Source organism: Ambystoma mexicanum, chromosome 11 (assembly GCF_040938575.1).
Source record: "Ambystoma mexicanum isolate Mex_15411 chromosome 11, UKY_AmexF1_1, whole genome shotgun sequence".
Taxonomy (NCBI): Eukaryota; Metazoa; Chordata; class Amphibia; order Caudata; family Ambystomatidae; genus Ambystoma; species Ambystoma mexicanum.
In genome coordinates, this window is record NC_090934.1 from 379,405,893 (window position 1) to 379,426,603 (window position 20,711).

The 20,711-nt window shown below is 50.4% G+C and overlaps 1 protein-coding gene across 2 annotated transcripts in view; it reads right to left on the reverse strand.

Moving 5' to 3' along the window:
• The window catches only part of FNBP4 (formin binding protein 4), a 573,393-nt gene that overhangs the window by 155,334 nt on the left and 397,348 nt on the right, over positions 1-20,711 (reverse strand). The window lies entirely within an intron of this gene.

Below are 20,711 nucleotides of genomic sequence, written 5' to 3' on the forward strand. Positions count from 1 at the left end.
GGGCATGTTGAGGAGCCGGGACTGCACATCAGGAGCGAACCCAGACTTCCTCAACCACGCAAACCTGCGCATTACGGTGCTCGCCGCCATGGACCGGCTGACACAATCAACCATGTCCAGACCCGACTGAACGGATTCACACATGGCGCCCTTGCAATCCTGCACGATAGCAAGGAAACCATCCCGTTCCTCCCCTTCGGGGATATGATCAGCCGCTAAGGAAATGCAGTTCCACAGAGTGTGCGTGAAACGAGACAAGGCACAAACGGAGTGGGCAGCCTGAAGCACCATACCCCCAGAAGAAAACACTTTCTTCGCCCAGCCGTCAAAACGTTTGTCGTCCCTATCCGGAGGGATGGTAGGATACGACGCCTGCTTTGCCGGGGCCGTAGCCGCCTGCACCACCAAACTCTCCGGGGTGGGGTGCCTAGACAAGTAGCAGGGGTCGCTACTGGCTGGACGGTATTTTCGCTACAAAGACTTGCCCACTGCTGGGAGACTCTCCGGAGTAGTCCAAGCTGCCGCCCTTCTCTGCAAAGCCATATGAAAAGGCAAAACCGGGTCAGTGGGTGGACGGAGATCAAGGATGTCCATGAGATCATCCTGAACGAACTCCCCTGGGGGAGCTGACCAACCCAAGTACTCGGTAACCCGAGACATAAGGCGCCGATATGACGAATTGGCATGACAGCCAGGCTCCGGCCGACAAAACTCCACTTCCGGAGAGGTGTCCAGTCCACTGGCATCATGCAGTGACTGCCTCAGGTCATCAAACTGACTATGGCCCGAGATAAGGTCATCCGGAACCGGAACCAGGCCGCCATCAGGGCCTTCATCACCCTCTGAAATGTACTCCAGGCGGGGAGAGGAAGACCTCTGCAGACCAAAGAAGTGCCGGACCTCAGCCATAACCTTTTTAGGGGCAAACCCCGTGCCACGGGGCCCCTTCGACACCACCGCCTCGAAAGGCGTCGAGGGCGCCAAGCGAGTCGGTGCCGATAGAAAAGGCGTTGAGGGCGCCGAGCGAGTCGGCGCCGGTGTCGACAGAAAAGGCGTCGACGTCGGTTGCAATGCCTCCAGCATCGGCGGCGTCGACAGTCCTCGAAACCAGATCTCCGAGTGTGTCTCTCAACTACCTGGGTGCCGACGACCCCCTCGAAGACGGAACATCGAGAGAAATCGTCGACGACCTCGGCGCTACAGGCGTCGACGTCTTCTTCGAAGACGCCACAGGATCATGCGGTCTCGAGCGCGTCGAGGACCGGGACCTGGAACGGGCATGGCGAGAACGGCTACCCTTGTCCGAGTGGGACCTCTCCCGTGAGCCGTGCCGACCACCCGAGCCCAAAGGCGTACGGCGGTGTCTCTCGACCGGTGCCGACCGACCCCACTCGGAGGCGCAGTCAGACCGGTGCCCTGCGATTCCAGAATCGCTAGCATCTGCTTCCCAAAGGAAGCACATTCCTCCGGTGTCGCTTGCATGGAGGGATAAGCAACCTGCCGACGGGCGGAGTCCTCAGCAGAGGACGGGGAAGGCGACCTATGCCGGCGCTTCCTGGAATGCCTAGAAGAGGCGGAGGAGTGGCGAGACCGACTCCTGGAAGGAGACCCCACCGGACTTCCGACGACGCAGAGAGTCACCCCTCGAGTCATCGGTCGAAAGCCCCGCAGACCTCGACTTCCGGGGCTTAGACACCCTACCTACCGACAGTTTCTTGCGTTCTCGCAAGGCCTTCGCAGTGAGCGACTGGCAGTCGACACAGTCGTCCGTATCGTGGGCCTCCCCGAGGCACCAGAGGCAGGCGTCGTGCGAGTCAGTGACCGACATCTTGGACCCACAGTCCCTGCAGTTCTTGAAGCCCAGACGCGGGGTCCAAGATGAGAGACATCGCCACGAACAGGTCTTCACACCAACCGAACAGGTTCAACGAACCGAGGAAGAAACAGCAACTCCGAGTTGAGGCGTACCGAGATTCACGAAGCGAACACATTCGCGGAAAAAAACAGAACTGAGGCTATGGGCGTCGTGCGTCCTTATCACATCGGGTGACGTGGGTCATCGACGCAGGACGCAGACGCCAAAGATTTTCCGAAGCAGCACAGCTGTGGACATTACCTGTCATAGATATGGAATACGTCGGAGGACCCAATCCCCTCGAAACAAGGTTTCCCAGTACTGACAGCCTGAAGGACATGTTAGTTTCCCCATGACAGATGAGTAAAATACAGTGTAGTGAAGCTTAAGGCTTTACTAAACTGTAAAAAAGAAGGGGTTAGATAAAATAAAAGCAAAACGTTTGGGTGTCCATAGAAATGGAAGAAATTGTGAAGTTAAACCGGTAAGATAGCTCAGCGAGTTGAGCGCTCGCTGCTGCGATCTGAACGTGATCTGCAGGTCACAGGTTCAAGTCCCAGCAAGGCCAACTCAGCCTTTCATCCTTCCAAGGTCGATAAATGAGTACCAATTTTGGTTGGGTGATATTGTATGTAAATAGGTTCTCTGTAAAGCTCTTTGGATTAAGGCACTACATAAATAACACATTATTAAAGATGACTCCTTTCTAACAGCTCCCTATGTGAATTCCAGCATTAGGCCTGGCTGAATCGTATGGGCAAACTCACAACCACACATCACCAGCTCAGCCTCACGGGATGCACACTAGACTTAAGGTAAGTATTACCGAAAATAAGTCCTTCTGTGTGGATGCCTTCAGGATGCAGCAGCACAAGATCTGGTTCTTGGTCTGGAGACTGACAAAATGGATACTGAAAGAAAACTGGTGGCCGCTAACAACGGGGAGGCTTCCAAAGAAGGATTCTTGTGGCTCTGAATTTGACGCCCTTTTACATGAGCCAGATGACAGAAGATCGCTGGTCGTATTCTCTTCCACTCTCTTGGTCCTGCATTCTGGTGAGGGTACTTCAGGGATTTGAATTGTGTCTCCCCCCTGAAACACTTGTGTACGAGCGCCATATAAATAAAATATTTCATTTTCTCTGGAATTCCAGCAGGAGTCCACCAAACTTTAAGCAGGATTTGTACATCGCAAGACCATGCACTGCACTCGGGCTCGATGTCCCTGCGTATTGGGTTTTCGCAGTCCAGCAAGGTCACAGCACGTCGAGGGATGGCTCGGTTTGCAGGTTTTCTCAAGGCTAGTGCATCTCACCAGCCTCCGGGTAGGAGCCATCGCATTCAGGAACCCCATGTTGCTTGGAAAGAAGGGTTACATCAGGCTCTGGTTACACAGCAGGCTCTCTGGTAGCTGGAAATGGTCAAAGCCATAGTTTCTTCATCTTCCTCTTCGTATTTGGTTCCAGCAGTCAACTTGTCAGCAGCTACCAGGATCAGAAAATGTATCAAGAACTACAGCACACGCCTGAAAAATCTCCCAGCAGTTTACAGAAAGGGGCAGTCTGGCAGTCAAATCATTAGTACATGAGTGGGAAAAGGTCTCACTCTCCAGGTAAAAAAATCAAGTCCTCAAAATCCAGCAAAGTTGCTGGGGGTCTCCAAGGTAGAGAGGAATTAGCACATTTCAGAATTCTCCCTAACAAAATGAAAAATAAATCCCAACATTCTAGCAAAATGGTGGCCCTCCTGTGCATTACCGCAGCAGATTTGCCAGCCTGCAAATAGCCTGCACATAATAATGAGTCAAAAGTAGTTTCACTGCCACCATTCAAGTAAACTTGCAATTTTAACAACCTTTTTTACCAGGTAAAAAAGAAAGGGGATACATTGTATCCCACCATAACTCCACAATGTGGGGTGTGCTGAATCACCAAAATAAATGTAAAGGGGATGGGAATCTGTTAGAGAGAATTCTCATTTCTGTGCAAATTCCCTTCAACCTTAGAGACCCCAGCTCTTTTTCTAGACTTTAGGAATTTATTTTTATCCTGGAGAGAGACACCTTCCTCCCACTCATTTATTTTTGATCTGATTTGGACCCTGTGTTTCATTTTCTTGGAGTCTGACAAACTCCATATGCATCTACCTTTTGTATTGTGACACACAGCACCTTCAGTGCAGTGTCACAAAGAAGTTCCTTAGATTTCTCATAAGGTTTAAATACCTTCTCGTGGCTGAACTACTGTTCCCAAGAGTAGTAAAGTGAAATCAAGTTACTCACCGTAGTGACCATCTTACTCCTAGTCCATAGTCCCCCTTCATCCATTCTTTTGGGACATTCCGTTCTGTGGGACCGGACCAGAGCACTTTTTGTAAAAAGGTATCAAATTAAAAAATGTCTTCCTCTTTTTATGCACGGTACTGCATGAGGCCGTACCCCAGCCCTCCTTAGCTCCACCCCACGCATCGCCCTTCAGTCCTTTTCTATCACCAGGTCTAAGACCATTTAAGCAATAATAGAGGATACTTATTAGAGGGGAAGGCGGGCGGGCGTATGGAGGAAAGGGGACTATGGACTAGGAGTAAAGTAGTCACTACGGTGAGTAAATGTAATACTCCTTCGTCCCCTTTCCTCCACACTTTTGGGAGATTACAAAGCACTCCTCACAGGCAAACGGGTGGATGGAACTCCTTTACTGAAAGAGGTTTTTAAGAACCGCCTGCCAGAACTGAGCATCGGCTCTGGAGCTCAGGTCCAAGCAGTAATGCTTACAAAAAGTTGATGGGGAAGCCCACATATCTGCTCTGGCAAGGTTTCCCAAGGAACATATATTTCTGGAAGGCAACGACAGCCGTCTTGTCCCGCACAAGATGGGCATGAATTCTCTTTGGAGGCAGAAGGCCCTGAACGGTATACGCCTCCGAAATACAGGAAGCAATCCATCAGGAGATAGATGCTTTCAAGGTCGGCTTTCCTTTCGGGTCTCCCAAGGTCACAGAGCTGGGAAGAGCTCCTCAGTTTAGATGTTCTGTCCAAATAAAACTTTAGGGCTAGTCTGACATCCAAATTATGCAATACCCTCTCAGCATCGGAGGCCGGGTCTGGAAAGAAAACGGGTAAGGAAATAGACTGGTCCCGATGAAAATCGGATACCACCTTTGGAAAGAAAGGATTGGTCCAGAGGACAACCTTATCCTTGTGAAAGGTGAGGAATTAATGTTCTACAGACAAGGCCTGAAGCTCACTTACATGCCTTGCTGAAGTCACCACAATCAGAAAAGCCATTTTCCACAAAAGGAACTTCAAGCTCACTGTCGCCATGGGCTCAAAAGTTTTATGGCATAAGGGCGTGAGGACCACATTCAGTTCCCACTTTGGATGCGGGTTGCGCACAGGTGGATAAAGATGCAATAGACCAGCAAAGTGTCTTAATGACAGGGTTTGTCAATGAAAAAGAGCAAGAATATGCAGACAGGTAAGCAGCGATAGCCGGCAAATAAGTTCTATAAGACATGTATGCCTGAAGTTGCCAGATGAAACGAATGACAGGATCGTGTCGACAGTAGCTTCTCTGGGGCCCAGCTGTTTTTCTAAACACCAGTGACAGAAACTGAGCCATTTGCTCCTATAGTGAGACCTTGTCGAAGGTTTTGTAGCCGCCTAGATAATACGCATATTTTCAGCGGACAAGTTGAACATTTCTAAAGATTTGAACTCAGGCACCAGGCCGCCAAGCTGAATGATTGTGGGGAGGGGTGCCACATCTGCTTATCGGTCTGGTGAAGGAGGTCAAGAATCAGCGGAAGCCTTATCGGTGAGCAGACTGACAGATGCTGAAGCGCCGAAAACCAGAATCTGGCTGGCCACCACAGGGCTATGAACAGGAGTGCGCAATTCGTCATGTTCCTGAGCTTGCATAGTGCCAGAAGACGAGGCTGGAAGGCATAGGCCCTCATGTTGTGCCACGGAATCACCAGAGCATCCCCGAGGGAAGAAGCTACGAGCCCGTTCCTGGAAGCATAAAGAGGAAGTTTCCTGTTTGATGATGTCGCAAAGAGGTCCACCTCTGGAGTGCCCAAATGGCAAAAAAGGTCAGCGAGGATCTCAGTGTTCAGCTCCCACTCATAGCGGACCACCGCTCACCGGCTGAGAGTCTACAATTAGATTCAGCTGGCCCGGAATGTGCACATCCAGCAGCCAAACACTCTGCTGAATGGCCCATTCACAAATCTGAACGGCCAGATCTACAAGGGGAGGTGACCTGGCACCATCCTGCTTGTTGACGTAAAACATGGATACTGCATTGTCTGTGCGGATGCGAACCACTTTGATCACAATCACTGGCTTGAAGGCTTTGAGCGCCAAGAAAATCACCAGAAGCTCCAGATAATTGATGTGCAATTGTCTGTCCTGTGGCGACCACAGGTCGAAAACCTGAAGATGATCCATTGTCGCGCCCCACCCGATAAGGGAGGAGTCCCTTGTGATGGTTGTTTGAGGGGACGGCTCCTGAAAAGGAGCACCCACCGCCAGATCGCTAGAAGATGACCACCATAGGAGATCTGTCATCATGCAGGGTGGTACCGGAATCATTTTGGTGGCCGGGTCCACTGCCTGATGCCAGGAACTCCAAAGAGCCATCTGCGTGAGTCACATTTTGAGACGAGCAGGGGGAAGAGCAAGAATGCATGTAGGCCAAGAAGCCTCTGGAACCACCAGGCAGACATGCTCTCTGAATGAATGAAAACCTGACATGTGGTTAACAAATCGGCCATCCTGTCCACAGACAGGTACACACTGCAGTCGATCGTGTTCCAACGGAAACCCAGGAAAATCAGGTCTGGAGAGATTATGGATGAAGGATTTACGTCCGTTCACAAACAGCCCAAGCCCGAACAGGTGCTGAAGGAGAGACTGAAGATTGCTCAAGGCTTTCACTGGACAGGGGCTGCGCAGAAGCCAGTCGTCCAAATATGGAAACACAAGAATACCCTGTAGCCGAAGAAAAGCCGCAATGAACGACATCTTCGTAAAGACATGCTGAGCTGAGACAAAAGGGGAGCACTCTGAATTGGAAATGCTCCTCTCCCAGAGAGAACAGCAGATCATTCTGAAGCATGCTCCAGACCAGGATATGCATATGCGCATCCTGAAGGTCCACAACGCTGAGCCAGTTGTCCTTCTGAAGAGAGGACATTATTCGTCAGGGCGTGATCATCTTGAATTTCTCTTGGGGAAGAGAAAGGTTGTACTGGGAAAGGTCTAGAATGGTGCGCAGGCCACCCTAGTTAAGTTTGGGCACTATAAACAGAGTAGAAGCCCTCCCCTTGTTCCACTAGGGGAACGGGTTCCACCGCCTGGAGGTCTAGAAGCTTCTGGAGTTCGGCTCTGAAGGAGGGTTCCCCGACTGCTGAAAGGGAGGATTGAAGGGCGGGGTAGGAGGGAGGGGCAAGCAGAAGCCTGCCCGATTGACAAAACACCAGTCTTTAGTGATGGTTTGCCACGCCTCCAGATGAGAGATTCGCCGTCCCACCGGAGTTTCGTGCAAGTGGCAAAAAATATATTTTTGCAGACTTTTTGGCAGAGAGACCACCTGTCCCTGAAGAGGAGGCTAAAGACGGAGAGAAAAACCGACCTCGTTGCTGTCTCCGACAGGAGTTAGCTCTCGGCGGATCAGTCCTACGAGACCTGCGGTCCTGGAACACACTGAAGCCTGAGGAGGTCCGAGACTGAGATCCAGATCTCTGAGCGTTGACTGGGGACTTCACTAGCACCGACAGACTTGGAAGTTTTCGTGCTCGCCTTAGTCTTTGTAAGCTAGTCATCCGTTGAAGAATGAAACAACTCTTTGCCATCAAAAGGCAGGTCCAGAACTTTATCTTGGACCTCGTTAGAAAACTTTGCATGAAGCCAAGCTTGATGAGGTGTCCACCCTCAACATGAGGCCTCGAGCGGAGGTGTCGACATGGTGCCCAGAAGCCTCAATATCCTGCGTCAAAACGCTGGCGCCTGACAAACCGCCCAAAAGTCTTCCAGCCTGTGCCCAGGAATGAACTCCTGGAAGTCTGCCAAGTCCCTCCACAGTCTCATATTGGCTGCTGCCAAAATGAGCTCCGCGTTAGCCCGACGCAGTTGCAGCGCCCAGTTGGCAAAAGCTTTTTTGGCCAAAGAGTCGAGCAACTTGTCATCCTTGGCCAGAACTTGAGCTGTGGCAGCATAGGTCGCAGAGGTCGGCTTGCAGAGTGGAGGCTGCAACCACCGTCGGGGAAGGGAGCAGACACGATGCCAAGGCTACTTCCTCTGAGGCGTCAAGCCTGTAACATGCGTCAATTCTTTTATTTATATGTAGCACAGTGTGGGGTTTATCCCAGACATTGCGGGCCTCAGCCAGAACATCCTGAAGGAACAGGCCGGTGCGCTCCTGTGGAGACAAGGTGAGCGCCCCCGAAAGCACCCCTTCCTGCGGAGCGGGTGCCTCAGGTACTGGAATGTCAAGGAGTGACATGTCCAGAATTCCGGCTGTGGAATGCTCTAACAGAGCGGGGCTGGTCCTCACTATCCTGGTATGCCAGAGGGTCGGCAAGAACGTCAGGATCAGCCAGCTGCGATGCGACCGGCTTCAAATTGACATCTCGCTCTGCTGAAGTCTTGTCAACTGGAGACAACGGAGGCAGAGGCGGAAGAGGTGGAGGCGTGGCGTGAGGTAGGTGGTACTGCTGCCGGAGCAACAGGTGCCGTGACTGGAACTGCCGGGGCAGGATGCGGCACCAGAGGGCAGATCTCCATAAAAGGCCTTTAAAGTACTCCCTCATGGGATCAGTGTTCATAAGAGTCTGAAATTTCCCAAAAAAAGGCATCCTCTGGCGAAAAATGTGGAACCGGGATGGGCAGAGGCCGCTCATGAGGGGCATTGTTAGGGAGAATTCTGAAATGTGCTAATTCCTCTCTACCTTAGAGACCCCCAGCAACTTTGCTGGATTTTGAGGACTTGATTTTTTTACCTGGAAAGAGTGTGAGGCTTTTTCCCACTCCTGTATTTTTATATGTGTTTTACCTTCGTTTTCTTTGATTATGAAGTCTAAACTCCATAGGCATCTTTTCATTTGTGTCACACAGCACCCTCAGTGCAGTGGCACAGGGAAGCCTTTCAAGATTTCCCTAGGTTTAAATACCTTTGCTGGGATAAACTGTTTCCCAGAGTAAGTAAAGTGAAATGGACTGTAGCAGTCATTTAAATTCCTAGACCCAGCACACCTCATCTCACAATAGAGTGCTGCAGGGTTACTTAGTATCCCCAATGTCTAGATACTCATGCAGCAGTCAAATGCTACCCTTTCCTCTCAGAATGGCTGGTGCCAGTGGTTTTACAACAAACTACTGGAGTTACGAATAGTTTGCCGTCGGGAAAAATCATGGTAAAGTTAAATCACGGGAACCATGTTTTTCAAGATGGCGTCTGAGCCCCCTTTGTTTAAACAGGTCCCAGTCTTCTTTTTTTCACCATTTCTTTGTGGAAAGGTCCTTCTAGAGTTTACCTCTGCGTGCCAAACCTAGTTTGGTCTCTTTGTTCATTTTGATTTTGGCGGGCTTCAGGAGTGAAGACCGTCTCTAGTGCCCGTTAGGCAGAAACCTGTGCAGCTCCCTTAGGGACCACTGCAAAAAGTTTAAGACTACAGGAGTTCGCAGTAACCCCAATTGGTAGCAGTCTGCACCACCCAGATTTACCTGGTAGCTGTGGCTGAGCAGTCAGACTTCACTCAAGAAGAGTTAGGCAGTATACAGAGCATACACAATAGGGCAGGTAAATACAGTAAAACAAGCAAACACTGACCAGAGCTTTGGTGTAAAAGATAAATAAATATTTAAACACACCTATGAAAACACACTGGCACTAATATCAAGCACATTCAAAAACAGTCACTAAAGTATATACACTCCCTCAAAAGAATATTAGACAAGTCTTAAGTAAAGCACCACTTATTTTCAGACAGCGGTAAGCGCTTAACGCAGATGACACTAATAATTTGGTTTAAAAGGGAGAGAAAGGCAAAGCATAGATTGAAACAGATCCCAACACTTTCAGAAGAACACAGTGCAAGAGGAAGGCAGAATAAAACCGTGAAGTTAAAGTTCAGAAAGCCGGACCCACTTTAAGAGGATCCGGACAAAATGTGTCCAAGGTCACACGGTTGAAAAGTGCACAAAAGTCTCGAAAAGGTTCAGAAAGGAGTTGGACCAAAAGAAAGGGACCAGTTAGATGGTCAAGAGGCCAGCCCAGTCCAGAAGGTTAAGGATTTACTGTCACCTTGTAGCAATCTATAGAAAAAGAGGCCAGGCGGACACGGTACCTTGAAATGGTAAGAATGCTCCAGCGTGGGCAGTTGTTCCTGGCAGTGGGTGCAAGTCGGTGCTTCGTCCGGGGGAAGAGATGATCTCGTCGTGGTGGAAAACAGATGGTCGTTGCACTGCCAAGGAAGAAACCAGCCGCAGAGTTCTCGATTAAAAGGAGCGGTCCTTTTATTCGCGGTCCAGTGGTAAGTGGCTATCTGGTTGCCGGGGTGCTTGGCACAGGCAATTCGACCACTAGACGTCCTGGTAGGCGAAAAAAGAAAGCAAACTGGTTGTCCCCACCAGCTCAAGGGGAAGAGACTCTCCGGCAAGAAGATCTCCTCTGTCGTTGGGAAGTGGCGAGACGGTTCAGCAGGGCTCCACCGGTGGTGTCGTCATCATTGCAGGTCGGCTCAGCTTCTCCCTCTTCGGATTTTCAGGTCCAGTGGCGACTTCTGAAGTTCCAGTGCCAAAAGCCCTGCTTTTATGCAAGAAACCCCCATTCATTCAGCATAGCTGTCAATCAAACATGCTAAGTGGTGAGCGGGGTGGCTCACCACTTGGGCCAATCTTGCAAGAGTGCGACTTGGGTTGGCAAGGCAACTTAGTCCAAGGTGCCTAAACCCCCTCCCGCACCCCCTGTGGTACCCAGACAGAGTGGCACCACTTTGGAGGGCGTCTGTGTCGAAGCCCGCCAAAAGTGGAACAAAGGGCTCGACCTTTGGTTTGGAGTTACAGAGGCGAACACAAACGCCATTTTAAAACCGAGTTCTGTCAAAAAGACCCTACCGGTGAATTAATATTAAATAAATAAACCAGCGGTATCTTTAACATTTCACCAAAAAGTGGTACGTTTAAAATGCATGGGAAAATCCCATAGAGAATATTCTTACGGAATATTACGCGTGGTAACCACTGCCATCAGCCAGAAACTCGACGAGGGAGGACTGCACAGTACCCCCTCGAAAAACAGACCCAGGAGCAATCGAATTACCCCTACCAGTACTTCCACATTATGATGGTTTGAACTGGCTCTGTTACTAAATTTGGGACTAGTAAAGCCAATGGTGACTTTACATGCCCTGGGAGACAGTCCCAGGGTATGGAGTCTAGGGTGGGGTGTCATGACACCCCTGTGTTACTGCACTGAGGGTGCTATGTAACACATAGTAAAAACACATGAGACCCTATTGAGTAAAAGACCCCATAGCCCATAAAACACATTAACAGTCAAAGAAACACCTCAAATCATGTCCAAGAGTGTGAGGAAAAAGAGTCTCACTCTTGGCAGGAGAAAAAACAAACTCCAGAAATCCAGCAAAGCTGCTGGGGGACTCACTATGTTAGGAAATTCAGCCTAAACAGAGAATTCTCCCTAACAGTGCCCGAGTGTCTGGGAGGAAGTGAGGGAGGTGCCCGAAATTCCATGTGCTTAGTCTCCTAGGAGACCCAAATGCACTCTGTGGTGATTGGCTAGCTGACTGGGTAACAGAGGAAAAACGGTCGGCAACCTCTTCCTGTGCCCCCTCAACAGAACCGTAACACTGTGAGCGTGGGAAAGTTGAGGAATCCACCTCACAGACAAGACCTTAACAGGTCTCAGTTCTGTTGGTACACACCTTAACCTTGATAAGAGGAACCTCAGAAAAGAGTCTGGTCTTTTAGCTCCCCCGAGAGGGAGCTCGAACCGTGGTTCAGTCCAGAAAGCCTCAGAGGCCTCAGGGCGCACCCCGGTGTCTGTGTGGGAAGCTCCAAACAAGGAGACCTCGGAGCGAACTCCGGTACCAGACACCTCAGCACGACTAGGCTGGCTATTAGCACCTGTTGGGGAAACTCGGATCGTGATCCGGTATCGGTAGGCCCCTTGCGGGAACCCTCTGAGAAATCCCCAGTAGAACCATTAGGCCTGCGAGACACCTCAGGAGAAAAGAGCTTTTGAAGCCCCTCCCGGACCTGGTGGAACCCGGGAAGGGACTTACCGGGCACCTTTTCTTTCCGTCGATGAAGAGTTGAAAATGCGATGGAGGAACTCTGGAAGATCTCCCACTGACAAAGACAACGTTGAAGAGCCTGGACCGACAGGGAATTGCAGTAGAAACACGAGTCCCAATGTTAACCCAGTCCCAAACACTCCAAACAGAGAATGGGGATCCACCCTAGTGAAGCGACATTCGCAAGAGGAACAAGCAACAAATCCCAAACGATCCGGCTTAGACGTAAGACTATACACTCAGAGCAGGAGAGAAGGACAACAGGAAAAGAAAAAGGTCTTCCTGGTGATGCAAGTGCATCCAGACCAGACCGCATGGAGAAAAGGACTGAAGGACGATGTGCGGGCGGAGCTAAGGAGGGCAGGGTTACAGCCGCGTGCGGTACCCCGCGTAAAAAGAGAAGGACACATTTTTCAATGGTATGCTTTTTTACAAAAAGTGCTCTGGTCCCGTCCCACAGGACAGAATGTCCCAAAAGTATGGAGGAAAGGGGACAGGACGTAAGAGTATTGGCTTTACTTGTTTATCCTATGTAGAGCCAGAACACCCCATCTTATGTGGAAGTGCTGGGGGGTTACTTAGTCCCTTTTCCTACTTACTCATATAACATTTTTTATTTTACCCTCATTACTTTTAATCACTGGTGGCAGTGGTTTAATTTTCCTACCATTGTGCGTTTTTACCACAGGCTGAATCCTCAGCTGCAGTATAGCACCAATGGGTGCCCATTATATTAAAATGGACCCAGTCTTTTTTTGCCATTTCTTGCTTGTGAGGTGTTTCTTGGGTTTTACATTGCGCGCCAAACCAGTTAACCCTTTTGTTTGTTTTGCCTTCGGCGAGCTTCAGTGCTGAAACCCGCCTCTGGCTCCAGTGTGTCTGGCAGGGAAGAAAGCGAGGGAGGTGCCGAAACTCCGTCTTTAGTCTCTTTGGCTACCTGAATGCCCCCAGTGGTGATTGGCTGGCTGGCTGTCCTTGCAGGACGGCCATAATGCTGTGTGAGTGACAGCTAGGCTGTGCATTAATGGAAGAAACCTGCATAAAACATGTGAGACTTCTGGAACCAAAGAGTCGACCGCTGGACGAAACAGCCAACAAAGGAAACTGGAAGAGTAGCTTGCTGCACCCTCCTGGACCGTTGAACTGCCCAATGAAGCCCTTCTGCAGCTCCGAATAGACTAGAGAAGCCCCGGAACTGACAACTTTCCTTGGGTTGGTGGGACCAACTGACCCAAAGACTAACATTGCTGGAGGACCTTCCCCAACTGGCTGTACTTCTTCGCTGCTGCAACAGAGTAACAGGGGTAGAGAAATCTGTAGTTGAGTACATCGTCTTTAAACCAGACCAGAGCTCCAGGAAGATCCTGAGGAGCCTCCTGAAGCAGGACCACCCAAGCCTTGAGTCACTTTACCAGAGTGCTGGACTCAAGCAATGTAAGCCCATCAAGTGTCCAAGATCCGAGGTGGTGCTATTTGCTGGTAGCTGAAACCGCAATGTGCTACTGATCTGATAAGATCAGATCTGATCTGATGCCGCCGACCTTCAAACTGCAGTGCAGGAGTCCTCCAGACGTCCTCCCTCTTGTCCCCACGACTGAGGCCTAGGATCTGCAAGACTGCAACCAGAACAGAACCCAGCTGATCATCTTCATACCCAAGGTACTGGCTTGACTAAGGGGTACTTAACTATGTCTGTAGCTTGCTTGTTCTCAAAAGAGACTTGCATTAGCTGCTCTTTGCAGAGTTGATTCCAGCTCTGCCCTTCACAAACCTAAAAGCTTGTGGCCCAACAGTGATTCTTTTGCTGCAAGCTATCCCTCTGCAAATAACTCCCCTCTCGAGCTCTCTGCTCCTCCACCTCTAACTCCCTTAGGGTCAGTCGATTTTTAAAGAAATGAGCTGGGGTAGATCTCTGTCTTCAGCTGGGGCCTCCCTCTGGAACAGCCTCCCTGCCACTCTAAAACTTGAGAACCATCTCCAGTTTCGGAAGCACCTCAAGACCTTCCTCTTTGCTTCTGCCTTCGCTCCCCCTCTCCATCTCCCTCTCTCCCCAGCTGATCTGCTCTCTTGGCACTGTGCACCCGGCCACCCTCTGTCCCCTGGGCCCATGTACCAGCTCACCCTGCCACCCTCCTGCATTGCCTCCTGTTCACCCCCTTGCACTAGGGACTGTATCTGTACCCATACAGTCCCCCACTCCCTGCCCCCCCACCCCATTTCCTTCTTTTTCAGCACGTATTTAACCTACCCAGTCTGCAGCCGTAAACCCAGCACTTGCCGGCTGCACTACCAATGTTTCATTGCCTCTTATCTATTAGTATTTATATTTATTCCACACTTTCCATCCTCTCATGCACTTTTCCCCTTTCCCATGCACTTGGTCGTTCTCAATGTCACTGGACCTAGTAAGATCGTGGTTTGTTCTCCCCTGTTCCCCCTCCCTTGCCTTGTCACGCTCTGAAACACTTGTGTACGAGCGTGATACAAATAAAATATAACCATAGACATTGTTCAAATTGACTTTGGCAGTTCTGGCTCCATGCAGACTCTTCTGACCCATTGACTGTCCCTTATAGGTGGTACATAAGTTTAACTTTTATTGCTGGGAAGGATCTAATCTAGACTTCATTGGGAGATTGAAAAGTATTCACATGCTCTGAGAACCTGTTATCCTTTTTCCTTGCCCAACCATTTCCTTTCCCACAACCTCAGAATTGTATTAAGTGTAAAAAGTGACATATCAATGCCCAGGCTGTCCTTGTAATTGAAGTCACCTCAGGGTGTAGGAAGCGTGTGGCATCCCAAAAGGCTATCTACTTGCTTACCTTAAATCTGAGGAAGTTTTATGAAGTGTAGTTTTATTGTTGCACATTGCCCTTTTAAAAGAAGGCTTATTTAACTGTCTGTTAAATAATTATTTTCCTAAAAAACCTGAGTGCAAGTGTTATTTGTATACTTGTATCTGTGAATCAGTGTTACATCTCTACAGCTCACATTTACCCCACTTGAGATAGGTCAGGCTGGTAGAAGGGAATTAGCACAGAAAATGAGACTTCTCCATAACAGTGGGCACAAGGAAAGCAGTTTTCCATGAGAGGAACAGGAGGGGACCTACTGCATAGGATCGAACCCCTCCAACCTCATCATGAGCCTGGTCAGCAGCATGTCGAGGTCCCACACCGGGGCAGGAGCCTTCACCAGCGAGAAAGATTGAAACAGTCCTTTGAGGAACTACTTGAGACGGTGGGACCAAAGATCGTCCTGGAGACCTGGAGTAGCGGGAGATTGATGCCAGATGCACCTTGATAGAGGCATGCGCCAGTGCCGGCTTGGCCAAGGACAGCAAGTATGAAGAATTTGCAGGGCCATGACACTCAGAGGGGTAATCATCTGCGACCGGCACCATGTAGCAAAACGCTTCCACTTGTGACCATAGCACAAGAGTCGATGACGATCTGCCCCTGGGAAGGGCATCCCTGCAGTCCGCTGGTAACTCTCATCCTCCATACTCTAGGGTTGTAGGAGCCACGCCCTCTGGTTCAGCGATCCTGGGTCGTGATGCAGGATTCCGTGTACACTGGCAGTTTGACCAGAGGCAACGCCGACAGGCTGAGAAGGTCCAGGTACCAAATCTGCCTCGGCCATGTCAGGACGATGAGTATCATCCCGCATCAGCATTGTTTTGAGTCGATTGATGACTCGCAGCCAGAGTAGCCACAGCGGGAACTCATACAGAAACAGGCCTTCCCACAGGAAGGAGAACGCGCCCCCCCCCCCCCATGCTCCTGGGTTGGTGGCATCTGCTGGCAAACCTCTGGCATTTGGAGTTTGCCGCAGTTGCAAACAGATCGATATGGGACCTGCCCACCTTGATGAAGATGCGATCCACCTGGTGCTGAAGTTCACACTCGTGGCAGGAGTGCAACTCCCTGCTGAGTGAGTCTGCAATGGTGTTCTTGACTCCTGCCAGGTGAAAGGGAAGAGGAACATACCTCATCTGACGGCCCAGTGCCACAAGTCCTGCGCCTCTCTGGAGACCCCTAGGGATAGAGTGCCCCCTGCTTCCTGATGTAGAACATTGTTGTGGTGTTGTCCGTAAAGATCCTCACCGGTATGCCCTTCAGAGACGGAAGGAATGACTGGAGGGCCCAGAACAATGCCTGCAGCTCCAGGATACTGATGTGAAGATCCTTCTCCGCTTGCCACAGGCCTCTGGCGTGCAGACATCCAGTGTGGGCTCACCACCCTCCCAGGTAAGCATCCATGGTGACAATCTCCTGGTACAGGGGGCTTTGGAATCCTGTGCCCCGGGTGATGTTGGAGTGAATGCCCCACCACTGTAACGCCCAACGGAACTTCTAGTCGAGCGGGATCTTGTCAGCAAAGCTGCCAGACACCTGAGCCCAGCGAGTGTCGAGAAACTCCTGAAGAGGTTGCATCTGTAACCTGCATAGCCGGATAAGGTAGATGCAAGACGACATCATGCCGAGAAGCGACATCATGGTCCACACAATGGCTTTCTACAGTGACAACAGTCGTACTTTCCAAGAATGGCTGCTACCCTCTCCTCCGAGGGTGACGCTAGGCAGGAGACTGCATGTAGTCTGGCTCCCAGGAACAGCAAGTTCTGCGATGGCATCAAGCAGGACTTCGGATAATTGATGGACTCCCAGATCCGCCAGCAGCGTGACGGTCGTCTTCGTGTGTCAGACGACCAAATCTCACAAACTGGCCCGAATGAGCCAGTAGCCCAGGAAAGGGTACACGTGTAGCCCCAGTAGACGCAGATGGGCTCCCACTGGCGCAAGGCACTTCGTGAACACCCTAGCAGCTGACTTCAGGCTGAAGGGAAGGGCCTTGAACTGGTAGTGCCATCCCTGCACCACAAAGCGCAGCATCAGTGCTTCTCGTGAATGGGGACGTGGAAGTAGGCGTCCTCCAGTTCCAGCAACATCAAGAAATCTACTTCTTCCAGTTGGCCGAGCACGTGCTGCAACAAGACCATGCTGAATCTTTGGAACTTGAGAAGCCGCAGGTCTAGAATGGGCCGTCAGCCCCTGGTTTTCTTTTCGACTATAGTGTCTGGAGTAGACTCCGGAGCTCCGGAGTAGTTGTGGAACCAGCTCCATCGCCCCCATTTCACAGTCTGGCCAGTACCTCCAAGAGTTAAGATGTGCTGCTCTTGCTGCGCCCCCAGAGGGACCTGCGGACACGTGTGCAGAAACTCCAGGGTGTGTCAATGGGTGAGGGTGTGTGGCACCCATCTTTCAAGGAGATCATCTTCCACTCGCTGACAAATACAGTCAGCCGGCCTCCCACCGGGGTGCATTTGGGGGGCCCGACGTCCTGGCAGATCCAGTACTGCTTCAGCACCTTGCTTGAAGGGTGACGGAGGCGCGGACCACCTCCACAGTAAGCCTGATTCGTTGACATGGAAGGCTGACGGTATGAGGAGGAACCATTCGTCGATCTGCTCAACTTTCCTCCAGAGGAGCAAAAGGAAGAGCAGTGTTGTCTCCGAATCCACCTTAATGGCCAGCAGGGATTTGTCGACAACCTTCCCAAAAAGGTCATCTCCGTTGAACGGCATGTCCAGAGCACTCGCCTGGACCACCTGGCAGAAATATGTGGCCTTCAGTCAGCCTAAACGACGGAGGCAGATACTGTTCCCCATCTGTCGGAAACCTGTGTCTGCAATGTCCAGTGCCATTGTCATGGCATGGCATGGTCCAAAGCAATCTCTCCCTCCACGAAGAGGGCTGTCACCTCCACCCTCTTATCAGGGAGCAACTCCAGAATCTGGCCCAGCTTCTAACACAGCTTCCTATCGTACCTGGCCATGATCGCCAGCGCATTGGCCGCCTTGATGGTTGATGCCACTATGTAGATAACTTTCCTTCCAATGGTGCCCAATTTCTTCCCCTCACTGTCCAGAGGGACCGAGGACTATGCTGAAGGGTACGACATCCTTTTCCTCCCGCAGTTGCCAACACTATAGAGTCCACTGATGGTTGTGACCGTAGGCACTTGGGTGCGGACTCTGGCACCTGTACTTTTTCTCCACCCTATTCCGCTTGGCCAGGCCGTGCTTCAAGAGGGCCAGACCCACCACCCACACGTCATCCAGCAGGGGAACAGCCATAATGTCTTCCTTTTGGCCTTGCACCTCTGGTACAGTAAAACCTTCTTGGTCTCCTCGGTCAGAAGCTTGGAATGTTTGGAAGCTTTGGCGACCATGGAATGGAATGACCCAACCTCATCCAGTCGGGATGCTTTCTGCTGTGGAGATCCTGTCAGGTCCAGATTCAGAATTCCTGCAGGAGTGACGATAGCGCACCAGACAGCCCCCCCGCCTCACCCTCCCAAGCCTGCCAACCCAACAGTCAGTTACAACTACCAAGCTGGGCAAACCCAAGGGGAAGTGGACAAAAATAACAAACGCAGGTGTCTTCTAGCCCTGGACTTCCGCATGACTGGATTGCACAGATGAACACAAGATTACCTAAAAGATAATCACAAACACATTACAAACCTGTCTGCTACTTCTCTCCCCTTTTTCCCATGACACCTCTCCCAACCTCCCTTTCATATCTGCTGCCCATGCTTATTAGCTGATAGGCCCTTTTGATGTGGAAAGTTGGAGAGATGCTTGTCCTCTATTAAAGTCTTCCGCATTTACTGCGGAGTATCAAACTGCCTTCAGTTACTTCTAACCTTCAATTCAGATTTGCTTCTTTAGTTAAAGCCTCTAAATAAATGCTGTGTTGCCCTGTATGCTTCCCTGCGTCAACTTCCTGCTTAAAATGTACAAACTGGCAACGCACATCCTCATGAAGTCTTTTTTCAAGTGAAGAACGCGTCCCTCACCTCTGAAAAATAAAAGTCTCCGCTTTCTTAAAAAACTACACTGCAAAACGTTGTGTGCCTTTGGGCGACGCTACATAGGTGTGTGTTACTTCAAAACCTAAATTGTCAACTGCTGCTGTGTAGAAGAAAAAAAGACTCCTTTGTTGCGGCTGCTTTCAGACAGCCGCGTAATGTCTTTTGAAACTGACTGAATAAACACTGACAGTATTCTGGCAGATCAATGACGTAAGGCGTGCATTCTAGAACACGTTAGGTCCTACCATTTAAAGCAAGGCCCGTCAGCTCCCCCCTCACGCCGACGACGGTAAGCAGAGCTATGCGAGCTGTTTGTTAGTATGCTTTAAAAAGAATTTACAATTACTGCGTTAGTCAAGGGAAACGATGCAACGCTGTTTACTCGCTCGCTTGGGTTAATAAGTACATGTGGCTTGCATATACTGCAACAAGCAGTTTAGCTCCTTGCCAGATAGACATATTGTAAAAGCATTGAAGAATTCACTTGCTAATCCTCTTAGAAGAATTGTTAAAATACTCAACTAAATACTTCTCAGACAAACAAATAATCTGAAATTAAAAGTTCACGTAGCTTCCCTCTTCTGTAGTTGATTTGATTTTTTTCTTCCAAGCGACTGCACTGTAGACTCATGTGGATAACTCCAATTGGTGCTAGATACAAGTCTTTTTACAAGATTAAATGTCTCTGGTTGCTGGAGCTGCAAAAGCTGTGACCTGCTCTGATGATTTCTAGAATGAAAGGCAGTTTAGAACTCTAAATAGAATTCCAAACTACCTCACACCCAGCCTCGACCAATCAATGCTGCTGCTCAGAGCCTCTATCTTGCCTTGGGGAAACAAAGGCTTCCTGAAGAATACATTAAGGAAATTCCATTGTCACTGTAACCCATGCTATTTCCACCAATCACTAACTCCCCCTTAAGTATCTGTCTAAATCTTAGACAGTCCACCTCTCCAGACGTAGTGTCAACCTAGAATAGTATGGGACCCCGACAGGTCCGCGTCCTGTAATGATATCGTCAGACGTGACCGTTTCAGTCTACATATCCTGGTCCACCGGGGTAAGAGGGCACCCGACACGGATGTGGAGGCGGAAACGGGGGCATCAGATGACGCTTACTCTTAGCCAGAGGCTGGTCGGGGCCGCAGGAACCAGGGCTCACAGCATCCTTTTCTGGATTTCAGACACCAAAGTGTGCAGGGATACATCCCTCGGCAGAACTGGTGTTATAGGAATGATCGGCTCTGCACCGTTGTTGCTGCCGTCGTCCTCCATATCCTTGTGGACCGTATGTATGGACTCCAGGTCCTCGTCCGTGGACGAAAATTCCTGGGGCACTGTCTGAGGGCGGATGAGACTTCCTTGCACCCCCCCTTTTTTGGACCCCGAGGCGTCGGAGCCCGACTCAGACGGCATCCTCTTCTCTGGTGTGCCAGCTTGTTAGGCAGACTTTGTATGCAGTACCGTCTGGGACCACTACACACAATTCCGACCACAGGTATAGGCAACCCAACCTTTGGTATAAGCTTGTACTACAAAATTTCGGTAAAGTGTTGAGCAGCCAGGCTTCTCTCAATAGCCACACTGCGGGTCCTGGCTGTTGGATGGACTTTCCTTGCTTCTGTGGTCCCGCACTCTGTTGGGGGGGGGGGG